Here is a 13939-nt window from a genome sequence, read left to right as displayed (position 1 = left end):
GTCAATGGCAAAAATCCCACCATTCAGTGACGCTGGGATTTCACCCCAGAATGCCGTTTCCAACTTCACTTTTTCAAATGGAAATACACTTACAGTCAGACAGAAAACAATTGTCTTTTCTGGCCCTTTTTTTTTTGTTTTTTGCAGATTTATGCTATATAAGCCCTATCCAATTATGACAAAAGACGGCACGCAGCAGTGCAAACCACGAGGAGACCTCTGTGTCGTACAGTTTGTGTTTCTATTTGATCTGACATGCTTGAGGGAGAAAATAAATGCAAATCCCACATTGCACAAAGCTTATCTGAATATTCATTAAAGCATGTTTTCAAATCAGGACCAAATAGAAAAGTTACTACTTTGCAAGTTTTTCAGCTTAGTCAATGAAACTTCCATGCCTTTTGACTACAGAGGGGAAAAGCAGGACATCCAAGACTGCCCCGCTGCGATCTCCTGATTCATCCAGAGAGCATCAACCCAAACCCATGATCAGACAGAGGCTGCCCCAGGAGGTATTTCCTCAGCCCTTTGGAAAATGCCAGCCATAAAATAGCTGGATTTACCAGGAAGGCAGCTGGCAGCCAGCACCGGACTCGGTGCACAGGTCTCACAGAATCACAGAATGGTAGGGGTTGGAAGGGACCTTCAGAGATCACCTAGTCCAACCCCCCTGCCAAAGCAGGTTCACCCAGAGCAGGCTGGACAGGAACACATCTGGGAGGGTTTGGAATATCTCCAGAGAAGGGGACTCCACAAAATGAGGTATGTCCCGCACAAGCAGCTATTTCAGGATGGGTTTTGGGACTAGGTGCGGGAAAACTGCTTTACAGTGATCTGACTCGTGCTACCTGAGGTTAGAGGTTCCCAGGTACCCATGAGGGATTTGAAAGCATGCAAATACTCAGTGGCCCAGGTGACATTCACTTCCTTTTTGCTGTACTTGCCAATGTGTACGTTTAGGAGCACCCAACACCTGCAGCCCTGGGCAACGGCACCCCAGGCCACCGCCTGCGCAGTCAGTGGGAAGTATACTCCCTCCAGTCTGCTGCTTGCTTAATTGCTAGCATTGCTCCTCAAATCCTGTAATCATCATTTTGAACTTGCACAATCTCAGCCAAATGATTCTCATCCAGTCCCCCATCTCTCTCAGACAATGGATGGCCAATTAGCCTGCACTAAATATTTAGAGAAAATGAAAATACGGAACTGGTAAACTGAAACGCTTGCCTCGGCTCTTCTCACCAGCCTGGCTGGTCGCACAGCCATGGGTAGCTGAGACCTCATAAAACCTGACACGAGCCCCACGACCAGTACGGCTCCATGGAATCACCCACAGGGGCGTAGGACTGTAAGCGCTCAAGTGGTTTCATCCACAGCATATTTCTTGTGCTTGTTTTTCACCCTTTGCAGGTGTCGTTTTCCGGCATGCAGCCACAGCAGTGCGATAAGGAGGGTGCAGTAATAAGGAGAATAGGCTCACCAAGCGTTCCTGGAAATTGCTTTCTTCTCGTAAACTTTTCTGAATTTCAGCAGCTCCCTAAGAATGTGTTAGAGCCTCTGCCAGTGTCAACTGACATGGCTCCGTGGAGGAATTCAACTCAGCTCTGTCTTGGCACAACGAATACCTTACCAGGAATCACATCCTTCTTTCAGATAGATTAACAATCTGATCTGTGTAATACATTTCCATTTCTCAGCAGTACGAATATAAAAAATGTGTTAAAATAATTACCTCCCTATGACAAATATGATTTTAAATATCTTTATTAAAGACACTAAATCTAACCATTTTTCCCTAACTTCTTTCCTAAGTAGTAAAATAAACCAGTATGAAATGTTAAAAGGAACTCTTATCATCTTAGTGATATGTAAAATGCTTTTTATTTCTCATTGTTTACTATGAAGACAGTTCAATCTAATTTTTCACAAAAAAATTAATTTCTAAGGACAGTTTGTGACTAGTTCTGGCTTGTGCACTGAGCAGTTACTTTAGCATCACAGATGAGTGCTAAACAGTCCATTTTTTTAATTTTAGGAATTAAAATTTTGCTTTGTAGGACTTCTGTGAGATAGCATACACAGCTAGATTCCCTTAGAAATAAGGCTTGTTCCAAATAATTCAGGTCAGTAGTGGAGGAAAGAGTGTAGAGGAGAAGGTCTAATAAACGATGGGAAGCCTGTGAGGACACAAGCCTAGTGAAACCTCGTAGATGAGCATGCAGCTAGATATCAGAAGATAAGCATGTCTTGGAAGCAATTCCTGGGGTGTACAGGCTTCTGCAAGTGAGAAGATGGAGTGGGACCGTGAAGCAGAATCACAAAGTCCTTCATGTGACATTACCAGCAGCAGGAGAGAAAGTGATGAAGCCAGGCCTTAGTAAGCAGCAAAAGACCTGTGTGGAACCAGGGAATAAGTGTTGTTAATCGTCTAAACTCAACGTATTCTGACAAGATAAATCTGTCCATCTCAGTTATTAACATGTCTCCAAATTTAACCTCAAAACTTACCCAATACGATTATTTTCAACAATTGTGCTGCCACTCTGTGTTGTGAGTACGCTCTGGCGTTTCTCTGTCCAAATCCTCTTGTCCACCCTGCCAGATAAGCCCTGGTGCCTCACTTTGTCACCAGATGGATGTGCACCGCTAGAGAGTGGCACTCATCTCACTACAAAGGTGGACGACTTGGGGCCTACAGGAAGGATGGGGAGGGACTCTTTATCAGGGAGTGTAATGATAGGACACAGGGTAACGGCCTCAAACTGAAAGAGGGGAGATTTAGATTGGAGATCAGGAAGAAATTCTTTACTGTGAGGGTGGTGAGGCACTGGAACAGGTTGCCCAGGGAAGCTGTGGATGCCCCATCCCTGGAAGTGTTCAAGGCCAGGCTGGATGGGGCTTTGAGCAGCCTGGTCTAGTGGGAGGTGTCCCTGCCCATGGCAGTGGGGTTGGAACTAGGTGATCTTTAAGGTCCCTTCCAACCTGAACCATTCTGTGATTCTGTGTGACTTCCCATGTTGGGTGAAATGACTTCATGGGAGTAGCCAACATTTGAGGAAATGCCCCTAAAAATGCCAAGTCCCAGCCAAAGCCTGAAGCGATGTGTGAAAAACTCTCAAATTACTCCCACAATAGTCCATCAGAGGATTCATTTTTTAGGCATGCTGGTCTGTGCAAGATTGGAGACATGGTTTATGATCCTCTAAAAAAACTTTTAGACTTACAAGGAATGTTAAGTCTTGAGGAAAGTCAGTGAAAAGGGCAATGTCATCCGAATGCCCTGTTTGCAGCATATCGTCTTTCAGACCAATCAATCTCCCATTTTCGAGCAGTCCCTAAGCAGCAGAAGGTAACACCTCAACGGACATAACACAAGCCTGGCTCTCAGTCAGAAGGACTTATTGTTGTCATAAATGGTGAGAATGCCGTCTTTGCCGTTTATGTATCCAGTCATCACAGTTTTGCTTCTCTACCCAAGAGTATGCAATGCAGAGAATGTTTATGTATCTCAGGTACTACGGAGGAAACAAATCACGTATTTCTAAGGTGCCAAAAATGGATACGCAATTCAGTAGTTGCAGATCCAATTCCTTCTGAATGTCAGTCTGTACTCTACACCAAATATTTTTTTTAATAATTTACAAGAGCACTGGTACTAATTTCCTCTCAATTTAAAGAGTCCCGACTGTGTGCTTGCTTCCCTCATAATGTTTCGTGAACGTGGCGATGTCTCCAAGCAAAGGCATGCAGTATATAAAATCAGAATAAAAAAAGACGCATTTTAGGTCATCTGCTGTGGTCATCTGCTGTAGTCATCTGATTGCTGGAGCACACTGGCACTTCAGCGTACCTATAGCGGTCCTCTTCAATGGGGCTGAACGTCGCAAGCAGGGGGAACACACTTGGGTCTCTTCAGGGAGCAACCTGGTGTGGTCCCTGCTATGGAAAGCTCCCGCACAAGTCTCTTGAATTGTCTGATCTTACTCTGTTGTGCTATTACAGCTTGTGATACTGTATTAACCACCCTAAATAAATTCCTTCCTTTTTGCAAGATGGGAGTCTTTGGTTAGTTGACTTTATACACGGCTTGCCAGTAGCAGAACAGTGGCACCAGGACCAAAACTAGAACTCACTGCTGAGAATGAGATACAATGTTTTAAAAATAAATTCGGCACTAGCCACTGGAAAGTGTCACAATCACTAACCTATGTGCTTTTTCTTAATAACTGTAGTGCAGGAGCTTTAAAGACGGTCAAAGAAAATACATCAGTGGAACCCCTTGCTCTGAAAAGGCAGCTCCTTTGAGGTGAATACTTTTTGAAATCATGTGAATTCTTGAAAATGTTTTAAGAAAGGTAGAAAAATGTTACAGCAGCTTCAAAGCACTCAGGTTTTATATTTTAAAAGCAAAATGTTTTCATTTCTAAATCACTGTTTTCAATTTAAGTTAGCATAGTTTTAGAATACAGTGAAACATAAATGAAAAGATGACATCATTAAACATTTCAATCATCCTCATTTTCCTTCTAAAAGTGTTTTTTTTAAGAGATTTCAAAATTTGCAGGTGGCATTCCTGATTAGGACAAAGACAAACCTCAACAATGTTCATAAAACTGAATTTTCATCCTCTGCACAGCTTATGCACTCCCTCATGCTCATGGCATGATAAACTATGATAAAACAGTATTGTTCCCTTCTAACTCATAGTATCTTTTTTTCCCTTGAAACCTCTTTGTCAGTGTTTTCAGTAATGAAGCGCACAGATTTCCACATTGTTGTCCAAGCAGAAGCACCCCCAACAAGCGCTGTCCACTTCTGAGCTGCGATTCTCTTAGATACACATTCCAAGAATATATCCAATTTTGCAGCAATGCTGTGTTGCCACACTGTTATTAATAATTACTCTAGTGTTTCGCGATAGTCTCATGTCCTTAATTAAGGTAAGTGTTTGGTTTGAATAGGAACTGCTCAAATATAGACTGGAAAAGAGCTTCTCTTCTGCAGAGTTTATGGTGCAATCCCTGAAGAAATTCAACCAACGCGCCACACATAAAAAGGAGAGCAAGTGAATGAAGGCACAGTTAAAACGGACAGGATCAAGCTGATACAAACCGTGGCTACATGCCCAACATTCCAGCTTTCTCTGTCCTAAGAAATAACTGTGAATTGGATTGGTTTTCTCCATATCTGTTTCTAAAGATCTTGTTTCTTTTTCTTTTTTTTTTTTTTCTGTTTGTATCTTGATTTCTCTAGAGTTATTTATGCCATGCTGACCCTTGTAATACCTCCCAAATTAGTGTTTGCTGCCAAATTCATTAGCATGCTATTTACCAGCCCCTCTTAGGAAATTAAGGAAGAAATTAAATATAACACTACTTTACTACACTTGGAAAAGAAGATTCCTTAGGGAGAGAGGAAGGAAAAAAGAGAGGGAAAGCTAAAGCAGGGTGAAGGATGCTGCAAGAAATGGAGGGAGATGGAAGAATGAGAAAATGTAGGGGTAGAAGAGATGTTAAAAAAAAAAAAAAAAAAACAGCCAACCAAAAAAGGAACAAAAGTGTCTGATTCAGTTAACCTCTGAGAAGGTACTTAATTTCAAATACAAAAAGTCCACAGACCCAGGCCCAAGCCTAAAATTAAGCTTGTGTTTTATTCAGGCCAATGTAAATTGCAGTTTTCTACACACCAGAGAGAATAAATCCCTTGGAAACTTGGTGAGATTAGGGCACCTACCTCCCACAGGTTTCTTGAAAAATCTGGGATTTCGAGATATAGCACTAAACTATAAAATAAATGATGCTAGAGCTCTTTTGGTGCTATTCCCTAAGCAGTGAAAGAGCCTGAACAGAATAAATCACTACGCAGCTATTTAGCGCTGGTCAAAGTGTCAAAAAGAAGCAAGTGTCTTCCTCAGGCCAAGGTGACAATTACTTGCAGTTCACCAGACATTTTGTTGGAAATAAAATCTGTATCATGATGGGGCTTTTTGTAGAGCTGTAGAGAGACACAGAAGAGAGGACTCAGCAAGCAAACGCTTCCTCTCAGCACTTAACATCCTCTGTTGATGCTACCTATGTGGCTCCATACATCACCATAGCATCAGAACATCCCTTTCATGGTTGCTAAGAAATATACACCTCTGACTCATTCCAGTGCTGAAGACTGTATAGTCTGGCATGGCTATTATGTACCATGGCGTACCAAAAAGGAGAATGAAAGAAGATCTTGAACCAGAGACCAGAAGACGTATTCTTTTTACAGGAACAGGGCAGGATTTGCATAGGGAATACTGACTTTTTCCTGGCAACCATGTATTTTGGAACGAAACCAATCCCCTGAAACTTCTAGCTCTGGAAAGTTAAAACTGAGCATCGTTTTATACGTTACAAATCATCCTCCAGTTCTACTGGCTTTACTGGAAGTTAAGGTCACCATATGATGAATCCATGAGATAACAGGTTTCCTGTTTTGTACTTGGCTGTACACTAGACTTCCAGAAGGCACCAGGATCACTGCTGTGTTGTGTCTGAGTTTGCGGCTCGTGCCTGTGATTATCCCAGATGTGGCTCTTGGAGGGCAAAATTAAACCTTTAGCAATCTTTCATTTTAGCTAAATGAAAACTGTCTTTGAGGAGCCAAAAAGGCCACAACCTACAACCCTTGAACTAAACTCAGTTGTGCCTGAGCCTATTCCATGGCTCTGGGACCAGCAGGCACAATCTGGCCATGTCCACGACACTGATGTCTTCTGCTCTGTTGGGAATGGTGCCATGTCAAAGCTGACTTCTCTGTGGCCTTGGTGAGTTCCCTGGGAGAGCCTCCCCATGTTGCTCCACCCAAAAGTACCCCCAAAAATGTTCTGCGGATATCACAGTGCTGACAACTGAGTCTTGTCATTCAAGAATATACCTTGGCTTTGTGTAATTTACTAGGATGGATATCATCATTGCAAGGCCTACGTGTACCGAATTTCATTTTTACTGAGCTACACTAATTCCAATGCAAATTATTTCCCTTGGTTCTTACCAGTATCTATTATTGATTAATTCTGGTAATTCTGGGTAGTATTTCCCTCTGTAGCAAAAACAACTAACCAACCAACAAATCCTCCGGCTCTAACCATATATATGTGAAAAAATACCTTTTTTAATTTGACTTACTACAAATCAATCTGCGCCTAAAGCTGACCTCTGAATTTTCCCCAACCTTTCATGAAGCCTGGACTTCTTTCATCAGCTTCTTTGAAGCTGATTCTTGATCTACGTGATAGATGGAAGCCCCAAAATTAGTTAATCTTCTCTGCACCACTAAGATTCAATTTTATAGCCAAATGCTGAAACAAACATCTTTCTTGATTTGAGGGTGTTTCACACAGAAAAATGTCATATTCTAGCCGTATGTTAACCCCTGCCAGTTATCACCTTCCCAGTGAAATGCCTGGTAAAGTCTGGTGTCATGTGAAGGCAAAGAATGGTGATGGATGGGATACTGGGAAATGGGGTTGGATGGCAGAGAACGGGAGAAGTGAATGGGAAGGCGGGGAACCCTGAAGTCCCCCCACTCAGTCCTGCTCTAGGACCTGAACCCACTCTGCGCTAGGAGGGACAGGTTAAGTCCTTCCTTGGCTGTCCTCTTCAACAATTTGTCATGTAATTTGGCTCATGGAGAATGCTGGAGGGGATTCAAAAACAGACCTGAGGACAGAAATCCAGACTTCGGGAACCTGGCATATGCAGGGAGCATGGGGCTGTAAGCAGCCCGCTGTGAAGCATGCCTGCAGCAGCACAGTATCGGAGAGCAAAGAGAAACTCTTTAAGTGCTAATAGCTTCTAAAATGTTAATGACTTAATAGGGCTGGAAGAGAAGAGCGTGCTGGAAATTTTCTCAGGCAGGGTTATGTATATCCTGATAGGAAGTGGAGGGGGGGGAGGAGAGGGGAGACCCATCATTTTCATTTTAGGTGTTTATTGTAATCAATGTGGAACCATAATTTCTGAGGATTCTCTCATCACACTGTCAATATCTTCAGCCTCCAAATATTTCAGTGAATGGTGACAACCCCGTTCAAGAGAACAGGGCTTCAGAGTCCAGAGCTCCCTTTACTTCATTTCAGTTGTGCCATTGTTGCAATAGTAACTACAAGGACCTAAAGAACCTCTAAAAATCTACAAAAAATACGTCCCTATTAAAGACATTACTTTGCTGAAAAGATTTGTTAACATATGGTTAAGATTGCTCACTTGCTTCCATAAAGTTGAGCTCAGCATAATTCAAACCTCTGAGAAACCAGGAAATACAGAGGATAATAAAGCAATATTAACTCCAACCTTCATAACAATGCCTCAATGTATCTGCAATAGAAAGAATTCACCTTTGCAGTGAGCGTCTTTCAGAGAACACTGTATGTATCTACTATAGCTCAGGCACGCCTTCTCTTTGGAAAAGGGGGCTGTATTTGCAATGACGCTTCCTTTACATGCACGCTGAATGAATTTCCTAGAAACAATTCCATTATAATTAAAATCGATCTTTCCCATTACTCACCAGATAACAGTATTTGGTCACATATATATTATTAAGCCCACTGAATATTTTCCCTAAAACATCTCTGCCTCCCGGGATGCTGACTGAACATACAGAACTCAAGTCGTGAAAAGAGGCATGCAGCTATCTCGGGGTACATATATATGTTGGTCTTTTGATCCCACCCACAGAAGTGATGGGGCTGCGGCCCCATCTGAGAGGTATGGCCTCCCATCTTTCCGACTACCATAGTTTACCGAGTCTGCTACCATTTGACACAGCAATATTCAACTCAGCAAATACTGCCAGTTCCCTGTTCCTATTGCCAGCTCCCAGGAGGGAAAAACAAAGGTTGCCTGAATGTTGACCTAAACTCTGTATTTCCTGGCTTCCAAAAGTCTGAATTTTGCTGAAGCTGATATTTTATAAGGGCTCCAGCTACTGCCAGGAAATCCTAACTCTGCATTAATTAAGGGGTTTTGTCAGTCAGTAAGAAGGAAAGATGCTTTATGGACTCTTTCCTTGATCCTCAAAATATGGCTTCAGAGAGAGCATCTTTGCAATGTGTTGGTCCATAATTCAGGATGAGAAAAAAAAAATGAAGCTTCTGGAGTCCTGAAGTTTCTAGGAAGGACCAGAAGCATGAGGGAATGGTAGGCTGGGATGGTTTTTTTGCTGTGTGTGGGGTGGTGGTTTGGTTTTGAACATTTTCTTGCTGACGGTCTCTTTTATACCAGTGGTGGTGTTCACTATCATTTCACTATTTTCTTTATTGCTTTCATGGGTTCTGTTTTTAATAGCAGTCAGAAAACACTGAGCTAAGGAGGAGCAGGCTTCTTTAGCAGGTATCTATAGAGAAACTAGCTTTTTAAAATGTATGTATAACTGTTTGAAGCCACAAACACTGCACTAGTTTCAACAGAGCTCAGCTCCTATCTCTCTGAAAAAAAAATGAAAAAAAAAAAAAGAAAAGAAAAAGGATAGTTATCCCAAAATATTCAGTGGATCTCACTGTCACATTTTACAGCTGGATTTTCGGATGTACCTGAGTGGGCTCTTTGGGTGGTACATGATGACCTTGTAAAACTTTAATCTCAGCTGTGTAGGGATGAAAGATAGAGTGAGGCTGACGTTTTGACCTAGGTAATCTAACCCTTTAGTCCAAGGTCTGTCAAAACTCAGCCATGAACTCATCACTTAATTTTTCAGTTCTATGCCTCTAAAATAGGATGGAAATCCTGTGGTACGTCCATAATGTTGACAGGATAACAGGGGTGAAGGATCAGTGTTGTCAGTGGAAACAGGGGATGTACAACTCTTGCCCCCTCCATCTTGTGACGTAAATGATATACCACAGCTGTTTCTTAAAGGTGGCTGCAACCTTCTTGACCTTCCATTTCCATAACCTGCAAAACCCCCTCCTAGGATGGCTGCAAAAAGCTGTGGTGACAAGGGCAAAGAAAAAATGTTTTAAAGATCAATTCAAGCATTTAAATGAAATTCTTAAAGACTAACACAAAGAAATGTTTTCCATTGGAAAACTGGTATTATCATGCCAACTTAGGAACGACAAAACACCTCAGCAGTTCACATATTCATGAATATGCATGAGTGCACTGCTACCAAATTCACTGCTCCTTCCACCCATTAAAACATCATCAGAAAGTGATGGTTGATGCTGGGCAATAACAAGAGCTCAAGAAGATAAAACTGATGTAGACTTTACCTTATAGTAATAGACTTTGAAAAAAATTCAGTGGTGGCATGAGTCAGCTCAGTTGCATCAGCTTCTGTGATGGCTGAATTTGGTCAGTGGATGAATCCAAACAAAGCAGATCTTGCTTTAGAAATAAATTTTACATGACCTTTGTGCTGTTGAGCAGTGCAAGACAGGAACAAAAGGATTTCAGGCATAGACAACTCCAACATTCCCCCTGAGGAAGATTTCTGTGGCAACCAGTGATTAAGTGTGATTGGAACCAGGCAAAATATTTTCAGAGAGCTGTTTCTTCCCAAGTCAAAATGGGCTTGGTCTTGAATTCACAAATTTTGAAAAGAAACTGGACATCTTCCCATGCATTCCAATTTGTGCCCCCTTCCTCTTCCAGAAAAAAGTAATATGATCATTCATTCACTAGAATGACTGCCAAAATGCTGGGAGTAATGGTTGTAAATCTTTTTAATTTCAAGCTTGATGAGTTGTTCTAGATTTGTCTGTTGGCTTTAGACAAACCCCAGTTCCTTTACTGGTCATCCTGCTTCAGGTTATCCAAAAAGCCAATAGAAAATTCTACTTAATGTTTTCAGACAGGGAACTGCACTCTTTGTGTTGCCCTCTAGCTGGAAAAGATAAAGAAGTTGCTGCTTCCTGTGTGTGGATCTCTAGTATTTTACTGACCATGAGAAACCCAAAGAGGCAGACAGGAACTTAGGGATATAAGCATTTGCAGAAATAACAGCGCATACAGTAAAGACATCAGAGGAAAGTCATATAGGTCGCCTTCCTCCTAAGATAGTAACAATGCATAATTATGAACAACCTTACAGAGTACTCCAAAATCATGGACAACTTCGACCAAGTTAAAAACCTCAAGTCCTTTCCTGGCAGTAGAGCTGGATGTAGCATAGTTATGTGGAAGTCAGTTTTGTGTGTCTGCATGCAATGGTGCTGCATTAACACAAGGACTGCAAAATTATTGCTCCCTGCATTAATTTACTTCTCTTGCAGCCATGGTGAATCAATGCTACGTCGTGCATTTCTCAAATGGTAATCTGCAGTAACCAAAACACTTTCAATCTCATTTGCATCACCTATGCAAACATGGACACAGCCCCCAGACAGCCACCCATCCTTCCAAAAGAGGATGGAAAAGAGTTAAGTGCAAAAAGCACTAGCAGAACCAAAAGAGAAGTGCTTATCCTAATGGCAGCTTTTATGCAAGTGCCCTGCCACCTGTCTGACTGAGGGCAGGATACCAGCCTTTGTGCTCTGCTAGGGAATGCCTAAGAACATTTTAATGGGAAGCGGCCTGGGTTTTAAAGAGCCATCATTAGAGGGGAAAATTTTGTTTTAAAAAAAAAAAGCTATGGGGTTACAGAATGTCTGTGCAAATGGAACAAAGCATTTCCAAATGTGACTCGGTCTGTATGTGTGTGTTTTTCCTATACGTGTATAGCAAACTCTTTTTTGTAAGAATAATATTTTTCTACCATATTGTTTTTATTAAGAACCTAGAGAGGTTCATCTTTCCTCACAATCCATGCTCTGGAGTCATAATTTCCTAAGTCCTAACTTAGTTTGGTTTCATTAAAATTTTTGCCTTCCTAATTGTGAAGAAAAGGTGGAAAGGAGAACTGTAAAGTTCCAAGCACTAGAGGAATTTTCAGCAGGTCTGGGGATGGAAGTTTGGGATCTGACTCTCAGTTTCTGTCTGTTGGTGTTAGCAGCACTATTAGCCTCAAGCTAGAAGGCTTAAAAATTGGCTTAATGCTCATATAAGGGTTTGAGCAGGATATTTTCTTTTATTCTTTCTTCCTCACCCCTTGACTAGTACCAAATTACATACATTGCTTCAGATTTCCAACATTTCCCAATCTAGATTAATTTACATTTGGAGAGAGGGTGTGAATTAAACTGTTATAAAAGGCTTAGATGCAGTGCCAACTTGTTACTATGCTCCTTCAAGCATCAAATGCCTTTTCTGTTAAGGAAGCTCTCAGAGAATTTCTTGCAACTAGAAATCTCTCTCATTGCACAGCTTATTTATCAAATGCAAAAGAAGACATATACAAATGAAGGCATGCATGGTAATACAACAACTCCTGGAGACCTTGCTGCAGTTGGAGGCTCTATCGTATTATGGCCCACAGTAAGATGTTGCCTCCCTCAAGATTTCAGTCTGAGAAAAAACCCCAGTGTTACAGGGGTACAGAATACAAGAGAAGAGTCAAAAGGAACAAGGAGAAAAGCAGAGGACAGAAAAATGCACATCGAACTATCAGAGACGACGCAATCAGAACTTGCAGCCTGCAGCCTGAATTGCACTTATAGCCCAAAGTGACAAGATGGGCCTCACGCCACTTCTTAATTCATTAAATGCTGTGGGTATGACTTCAGATTCCTTCAGTGGATGACTTCAGTGGGTATGCTACATTTTACATGCCACTTAGGAGACAGCTATACCTAATAATGAATATGAAATCCTTCCTTGTTTTCTGCTGTTCTTTTTTCTTGAATTTTCTCATATACCAAGTGCCTACAGACATAAAATTCCATGTTCTGCTAAGGGATGTGATATAATTCCTGTCCCCTGTTGGTCGCAAACACGTTCATACCACGCGTCAGAATTAAAACACAAAAGCATTGTATGAGGCTGATTCAAATTTGGCTATGTAAAGGGTGGTCTCATTCTTGCTGTTATTGATGTTTGTATCAGAGCTGGGTTAGTCATTAAGGATTTTGCTAGCAGATTCCATTCAAGGCCAATTCAACTTCTCCCTTGACAGCATTCACAGAAATCTCTCCCTTATATATTAGCTTGATCAATTAGCCTCTGCCAATTTTTGTAGGGTCTGTAAAAATTATTCAGGGATCACCAATTTCCCAGCAATTGCAATTTCCATTCTGAAGCATTATTGGTGAACACATCCTTCGGACACTTTAGTACGTTCATCTACTTGTGATCTTCAGCCTGCCCTAACCTCCTCCAGCTCACCGCCACCTGGGTAAGCGCTCTCCTTCAAGCCAGAGAATACGTGAAGGAGCTTAGAGCTGAGTATCTTTAGTTTCTCTCCAATGGGCCCACAGAAGCAGAAGGGACTCAGAGCTTTGAGGGGAATTGTGGTGATATTTTTTTCTCCTTTGCTCACTCTTCCCAATCAACAGCTACAAGAGCCTTAGAGGTTCTGCATTCCTCCTTTACAGGATTTCTTGTCTTTCCCCCTTTAACAGATTCCTTTTGTCCTTTGAGGGTATGTGGTTGGTATTGTGGGGTAGCTACAGAGTACAGTTCATCTTCCGCATCACCAGTGCTAGCGTCAGAGGCAGCCCAAATGCTGCCAGCAAAGATCCTAGTCCTTCTTCCCACCAGTTCAATAGCTTGCTTACTTTTCTCTCTGACTTTCTGAGTCATGTATATGCATCAGCTTATAACTCATCAAATGTGACTAATAGTTTTATGGTGCTTAATATATGAGATAAACGTGAACTGATGGGAACTGAAATGTAAGGAAATTACCAGGCACCAGGTTTTAAACAAACAGAAAATAATTGCTTTAACATGGTGCTTAATACTGTTGTGGAACTCATAGCCATCAGTTGTTGTGGCAGCAAAAATGGGTAAATGGGCTTTAAAAGGACTGGAAAGATTTGCGGAGGATGATTCCATCCTTGGCTATCAAATATGATGATCCAAAT

The 13939-nt window shown here is 41.6% G+C and overlaps 1 protein-coding gene across 1 annotated transcript in view; it reads left to right on the top strand.

Annotated features, from left to right (window-relative positions):
- The window catches only part of TMEM247 (transmembrane protein 247), a 139000-nt gene that overhangs the window by 373 nt on the left and 124688 nt on the right, over window positions 1-13939 (top strand). The gene's annotated exons all lie outside the window — the stretch shown is intronic.

This window comes from Larus michahellis, chromosome 3 (assembly GCF_964199755.1).
Source record: "Larus michahellis chromosome 3, bLarMic1.1, whole genome shotgun sequence".
NCBI lineage: Eukaryota > Metazoa > Chordata > Aves > Charadriiformes > Laridae > Larus > Larus michahellis.
This window is presented reverse-complemented; position numbering and strand designations above follow the sequence as displayed.